General features: G+C 38.5%; 1 protein-coding gene across 1 annotated transcript in view; it reads right to left on the bottom strand.

The window, feature by feature from the left end:
* The window catches only part of pop4 (POP4 homolog, ribonuclease P/MRP subunit), a 134,469-nt gene that overhangs the window by 26,372 nt on the left and 100,352 nt on the right, over positions 1 to 7,745 (bottom strand). The gene's annotated exons all lie outside the window — the stretch shown is intronic.

Below are 7,745 nucleotides of genomic sequence, written 5' to 3'. Positions count from 1 at the left end.
TAGTTTGACCTGCATTAGCCAAACTTGTTCTCTAAAACCAGCAGTGAGGCTAATTTATTTTAAATGGGGAAATGAATTAACCGCAAAAAAAGCATTATGAGATCTTTGAAGTGCATTAATGTGAAATATAACAATACAAATTCATTGAATAAAATGAGATGGAGAACAATTAAAGAATGTTAATGGTTTGTCTGTTCAGTTATCCATCCTTATACCCTCTCCATGTCAATTTCAGCGTTACATGAAATTTATTTATAAATCTTAATTAACTGTCCCTTTTATACTTAACTGTCGCTTTAAACTGCAACGTACAAGTGTGTGTAGTTAAGGCCTATTCTCTTTAAGGAGACTTAAGGGAATTAAGGAAATCTCTTTCTGTTTATAACCCATTCATAAGTTTTTCTTAGTTTCACAAGATATCTGTGTTTGTTGTACAGGTCAAAGTCTTTCAGTGGAATCGATAAGATGCACACAACCACACACACCTTTCTTTTTGAAGGAGAAAAAGGACCTGGGGGTTATTGATTTTTTTTTCCTTCTGATTCTTCTGGCATATTTTAGATGCAACAGAAATGGAGGGGAAAAGAAAAGAAGTGACAGGCTTCTTTTGTGGCGATTGTTTTATCTTCAAGCGAGGTGTCACATTCTGAACAGACTAAAGCAAGAGCTTGCAGCCATGGAGGACTCTAGAAAGTGTGCCATTTTGAAGTCGTGTCCTTCAGAGCGGTCCAGGGAACAATGGCAGCATCCATTGTTCGGGGTAAGGGTGACTGTCAAAGCCACTGAAGGTGCAGTTAGTTTGAGCGTCCCCTATGACTGTAAACCACCACCTTCTTGTTTTTCAAGCTTGTCTTCTGCCTCAATACTAAGGTGACCTACAATATCTACCAGTAGCTCATTAATTTATGACAATGAGTGTTTCACCTTCCAAAGTTTGTGATGCTACATTTAAATGCTAGAGTAACAAGCTGCCTGTGTAGACTTTAAATACAAGATAGTGGTGAAATACAGTCTTGTTAATTAGCAGTGCTGTCTGTTTATTAAATGTCAAGGAGCATTGACCTTCTCTTGAGGTTGGAGTTTTAGGATACACTGTTAAAAAACTCAGTGAGAGAGGCTGTGTTATATAAAGTTTTGATCGAAATAAAGTGTTGATCTCATCTTGACTACCTCTGTGTTGAACTCTATTAACACAGGACATAAGTATTTAACAGGAGCTAGAGTGATTCAAGAAGTGTGGATATGAGTGACAGAACTGAAAAAGTCTGTCAGGTGGTTTTTGTTTTGTGTGTTCTTGCTTGATCTAAGTGATGCAGGTATGACGTCTTTGTAGGCCAATCGGCAGTTAGCATTACCCTGGTTCCCTCAACAACAACAACAAAAAAACAATAGGATTTTTCTATAGTCTATTGGATTATTGCAAAAAACAAGCTCTGTGATCAACATAAGTTTATGATATTTGCACCTTTTGTCCATCAAGATAATTTTCACAGATGAACAGAACTTTTATGAATTTTGAAACCTAAATGTAGTTGCCATAAGTAAAAAGCTAAAGGTAGGCTATAAACGAACTACACCACGGTCCCACGACATCAACGTCTCCATTACTAAGCTTCCGACAACTCTTTCAGTTTTTATTTTAAAACATTTTCCCAGAAAGTTTGAATTATAATAGTTTATAAGAGCACAATTATATGCATGATGAGGCTGTAAAAGTGGACTGTTAGCAACCGCCTTTTTCAAGACACATAACAGCTTAAAAAATCACGTGTGAGGTAATATTTATGTATTTTCTGTCATAGAATAAAACATGAAAGTGTCTTGAGCTTGTCTTCACCACAGACTTTTCAGCCATTTAACCAAAATCCCATTCAAAAAACCCATTGACTTCAGAATGGAACCGGAAGTGCTAAAATGCTAACTCGCTCCGTGTTTTGGCCTACAAATTGATCTCATACCTGCACCACTCTATTGTAGTTTGTCAGACAAATGGATATTCTCACTCTTTTTAATTATTATTAGCCTATTATATGAAGGATGCAAATTGTAAGTAGTTCAAATCATTTCATACATCAGTTTCCAGTCCTCAAATGTGAACTGAGGCATCTCACCGGTTGTTTTGAGTCTATATTTGAGTGTTCCAGTCAGTCTGTATTTGTAGCTATTTTTCTGAGTCTTTCTGCTGATAACACTGATTATTATGTTGCGCCAATAGGTGGCGAAAAGTGACACTCATATGATTAAAATATTCAGATTCATATAAAAACAAAATGTCACTACTGCTGCAGGGAGGACACCTTCGCGAAACACGCCCACGGCTGCTCCTGCAGCGATTTCGGTTTAGCATTTCCTTTGGCGGAGCACAAAGGTAACCAGCTATATAATTTCTAAAATTAATGTTACTCAGCATCAACATTGTTTATTGAACTGTTTTATAATTTATCACACTGCTGTTCGTCTGAATATCTGCACCACTTTGATAACCTGGCCTTGCACTCGGCCAAATCATAGGCTAACGTTATATGGAACAGTAATTCAGTGCCTTACAAAGATGTAACTTGTTTTTACACTTGTCACTTCATGTGTTTTTACTGATCGTATTGCAATCTGATTTGTTAAAACAGTTCCATTTAACGTTACATTGTCTACTGACTGTATTAAAACGAATATAACTTAGTTCCGATCTTCAATTCACGCGCTATATGCAAATTTAACGGAGTTCACGTCAACGAAAGCTGCATTTTTATTAATCATTAGCTAATTTCAAGATCAAAGACCGCATCAGAGGGTGAATTGGTCAAATCTAGCTATAACATGTCATAGGACTATTAGCCTATTATATTTTTATTTTTTGTCCATTTTGGCAGGAACAATTACATATGTGGTTTCATCAACCAGATGCATTACACATGTCCAGTTCCGTTTGGAATGTGTTCTTCTGAAGTGGTTTGAGTGATTGGATTTAAATTTTGAAAACGCTTCGGAGGGCATTTAACGTTACACCTGTTTTTTTCATGGATAGCTATCCGATCAGAGAAAATGCATGAAGTGACCAGGTGGAAAAACGAACAGATTTTATTGAAGTGAGAATTTAAATAAAAATATCCCTGTTTAACGTGTATAGCAGAAAAAAGTACCACCGTATCAGACTCTATGACAAAATAACCTTAAACATAATACATAGTATAAGTGTATATAGTGTATAGTACGTCATGTGTGGGACAGCATTTATTTAGAGGTAGGCTAATGCTCTTTTCACATACGGTTGTAGATGGAAGTATACGTATTCGGACACAGAGACTGCATACGAAAGCAGCTGACTTATCAGGCAATGAATTTGCAGGCAGCATTGGTGCATAAAGGTATATGTAACTGATTTCCGACAGACTCTTGAGGCAACATGACGCTTTAATGATCTACAACAAAATAGCTTTGGTGACAACTAAGCAAATATTTAATTACTGCAATATAGCCTAATTTCTCACAAGAAATGACATAAAACATGTAGAAAAGTAGGTAAAAATGTACATTTACACAAAAAATGACCACCAACCGCAGTTTTCAGATGCAATATCTTTTTAGCTCAACTGTCACAAAATGGAATGTACCGGATTGTGGGATATCAAAGGATACATCCATGCTGCCTTCAAAAAATCATCAGATGAAGGTTTCTCAGTAGACAGGATGTGACAGGGTCATTGGATTCGGACGTGCCTTGTTGCCTTTCTACCTCTGTATTCTGCCTGCGGAGGGTGCAGCCAGGGTGTGTCTACAATAGACACTGCAACAGCCTGAGGCTGTTTACACTGGTCAAAGCAAAAGTTCCAAATCCATTTGTCCTGTTGTTTGAAGTGGCACAAGCATGTGGAATATGCCTGAAATAAAATGGGGCATCAGTTCCTCGTGTAATGTTTGGTGCGATCAGCTTTGAGCTCTGAGAAAACCTGTCACAGATGGTGGCCCATTATCTCCAGGCCAAAGTGGAGGAGTGGTTTGAGTCCTCTATGGACTCCTTCATTTAAATCTCCATATTGGCTCAAGCGTCCAGTCAGCAGACTGTTATTGACAAATCTTTAAAAAAGCTGGCCACTCAAGATAAGTGACTTCACACGATTATAATGAGTCAAGAGTACTTTCAGAGAACAAGAGAAAGCAATAACACCATTGAAGGTCTTAAAAGAAAACCTTTCTCAACCACCCTAATCTACCAGACATCTGAATATATTTTCTGAATATAATACATTTCCAGCTAGAGAAATGTGAACAGCAAGAGATAATAATAAATTAATGACTTCATGAGAAGCTCAAGTTGCTCTTCTCTCATGCCCTCCATCACCGCTGGCTCTCTATTATTAGATCAGGGGGGTCAGGTGTTAGGTGTCGAGGGGCTGAGCTTGTTGCACGTGCTCTGATCAATGAAGTCTGCGCACTCTTCGAGAATCGCTTTGCCAGAGTTTCCGAGCTTTAATGACTGCAATATCTCAAACAAATCTGTCACTCTGCACGGGACGAGGCGGGAAGTCTGATTCTGTTGTTCAGGATTAAAGGCTGTAATTGTCAGCTCATAGTCTGCCTTTCTTGCCAGTGTGTTTTGGATGGTATCGACATGCACACCCCCTCAACACCACCGCCCTGACCATTCTCTCCATCAGCCCTCTCTTCATCTCCGAGGAGGGACAGCAGCCAGGGAAGGCGGAAAAATGTGTATACTTCCATTACTGCTCACGCTGTGAGTTCAATGAGTTTGGCTCTGGAATCTAGAGTGCCCATCCTGCCACAGATTACTGTTTTTTTCCCTTCAAAGGCTGTCTTGAGTGCTATAAAGGTGTCAGTTTCTGAGCTGACCCCTTTTAACGTTTTTTTTTTTTTTTTTTTTTTATGACTTTTTATGTCTGTAAAATTCTGGGTCCTAATATTTTGTAATGAAGAGTTCTTTTATAACTTATCTTTTACCAATTTTCTGTCAAGTCAGTGTCTGCTTAGTCAGTGTCAGGTGTAAATTTGACAAAAATATTGATGGGTTCCTGAGAGATCTCTAATACCTGTGCTCACATACATACCCGGCGCTATGGGTGGGCCTTAGGGGGCCGGGCCCGCCTACAGAGCTCCTGTGCCCCCCCTCCATCCAATTTGCATTTAATAAATTATTTTAAAAATAATAATAATTTACGTGTTGTATTTACACTACCGTTCAAAAGTTTGGGGTCAGTGAGAATTTTATTTTTATTTTTTGGAGGAAAGAAATCAATACTTTTATTTATCAAGGAATAATTAATTTGATCGAAAGTGACAGTAAAGACATTTATAATGTTACAAAAGTCTTTTGAACTTCCTATTCATCAAAGAATCCTAAAAAAAAAAAAAAACTGTACAACTGACAGACCAACAACTGTTTCAACATTGATAATAATAATAAATGTTTCTTGAGCATCAAATCCTCATATTATACTGATTTGTGAAGGATCATTTGACACTGAAGACACTGACACTGGTGATGCTGAAAATTCAGCTTTGATCACAGGAATAAATTACACTTTACTATATATTCACACAGAAAACAGCTGATTTACACTGGAATAATATTTAATACTATAACTGATTTTTGTTGTATTTTTAATCAAATAAGCGCAGCCATGGTTAGCAGAAGAGATTTCTTTTAAAAGTATTTAAAATCGTACCGACCCCAAACTTTTGAACGGTAGTGTAAATATGTTTTGATGTGTGTATTTAAGTGTAATGTTTTGACTCATAATCTTATAAAAAAAACACCCGGAAGTTTGACTGATTGTTTACAAAAAAGGGGTTTCCCGCTCTAACAGCAGCATCTCGGTAAAAGTTATAGTGAAGCGACATGCGCTCGGTTTTGCCTAAGCTAGCTAGCTAGGTTAAATTAATCGTGAAAGTGGAAATTGAAAATATGTATATTCAAAGGTTTTTCAAATCATCAGCTTCTGGAGGGAAGAAACTAACACCTGTGGCGCCTGAAACACCTGCTACAACGACAGAAGGTGGTGAAGCCTTGGCTAGCAGCACCAGTCATGATCCAAGCCATGTTTTTCTGGCGCTAACCAGTCTGGTGAGCATGTGACGGTGGAACCAAGCAGGCCAGTGGAATTATTAACAGACTCAGTGTGCGACCTTGGCACTGATGAAACCCAGCATGTGATTTTGGACAAATATCCTGTGAAACTGTATGGACTGAAAAAGCGTTCTTTTAGCTGCAGTTGGTACAAAAATAGGGATTGGCTTGAATACTCGTTGAAAGCAGATGCAGCATTTTGTTTCCCATGTCGCAAATTCAGTTCCTCAGACACAACATTCACCATGAAAGGATTCACTGATTGGAAACATGCAACTGAGACTAGTAAGGGATTGAACAAGCATGGTTCCTCTAAAGAACACTTGAGGTGTGAATCTATGTGGAAAGAATCCAAAAGACGCAGACAGACAGGTACAGAGATCAGCACTCTTGTCCATGCAGACCAGCTGGCACGTAATAGATATTATATATCGGCTATTATTGACATAATTGAGTTTTTAGCTGTAAACCAAATGGCATTCAGAGGAGACGATGACAGTTTTGCCAATATGACAGACGGAAATGCAAACACTGGAGTTTTTCTCTCATTATTTGAGTATACTTTGAGAAAAGATCATCATCTGGCTGAAATAACCAAATCCATCCCTCGAAATGCAACATACACAAGCCATGATGTGCAAAACGAGGTCATCGAAATGATGAGCGCAATACTGACAGAAGAAATTGTCAGAGATCGGGGACTCATGGTACACCATCAAAGTGGACGGAACCCGCGACCCTACAGGTCAAGAAAACATTTCAATAGTTGTGCGTTACGTTGATGAAAATTTTACAGCATGTGAACGCTTATTAGTCATGGCCGAAAAGGGGGATGCGGATACTCTAACTACAACAATAACTGATGAGTTGAAAAAAATCGGACTCAGCACTGACAAGATATTGTTGTAATCTGGCCCTTTAAGTCCCTTAACTGCCTACTGTGTTCTTGTAGCTCATTGGTTGTTCAGATACGCACTCCTTAGTATAGAGCATGAAGTTACGTTGTTAACGTTAGTTGTTGTTCTTGGAAGTCGCTCGCATGCTCATCGCACGTCGGAAAAACTGCCGTCCAGTGCCGGAGCAAGAGCGCACTATCAGCTGCAGCAACCTGATATAAGTCTGTGTTCATGAATGTAATACTGTTGGTGAGTGCGCTGTGAACTGTAACTTACATCTGTGTCCGAAGAACTTCAGTAAAACTTGTGAAATCATCTCCTTGTCGTGGCTCATTCCACCTGCGTTTCCATATGCATTAATACATATCAACAACACGACAACTGGTGTCAGAAGCGGGACTGTGTTTGAAACAACGTGAATTAACCCAGAAGAATATCGGATATCGATTAAAAAAAGTGGATGGTACAGTGGCATGCTAATTTGTTAGCACTTCACTTGAGGCCGGAGGCGCGAGTTGGCTGACGTCATCGCGCCCGATGAGAACCGTGTTGACTCAACTAAACTGTGAATTACCAGAGACATTTAGAAAATCAAATGCTCCTGGAAGATTTCTGAGAATAATTGACTGTGTAAAAAAATAAAAAACTACAAAAAAATAAAAAACAAGATAATAAAAAAGCAAGATAACAAGAAGAAAAAAAAAAGAAAAAAAAGGATTAAAAGCATGTCCCAGGAAGATTTATTCCAAGGAGCAATGGCAGCAGCAGCC

This window comes from Rhinichthys klamathensis, unplaced genomic scaffold, assembly GCF_029890125.1.
Source record: "Rhinichthys klamathensis goyatoka isolate OS25496 unplaced genomic scaffold, OSU_Roscu_1.1 h1tg000055l_1, whole genome shotgun sequence".
In the NCBI taxonomy this organism is placed as follows: domain Eukaryota; kingdom Metazoa; phylum Chordata; class Actinopteri; order Cypriniformes; family Leuciscidae; genus Rhinichthys; species Rhinichthys klamathensis.
The sequence above is the reverse complement of the archived record's forward strand: the minus strand, read 5'-3'. Positions and strand labels throughout refer to the sequence as shown.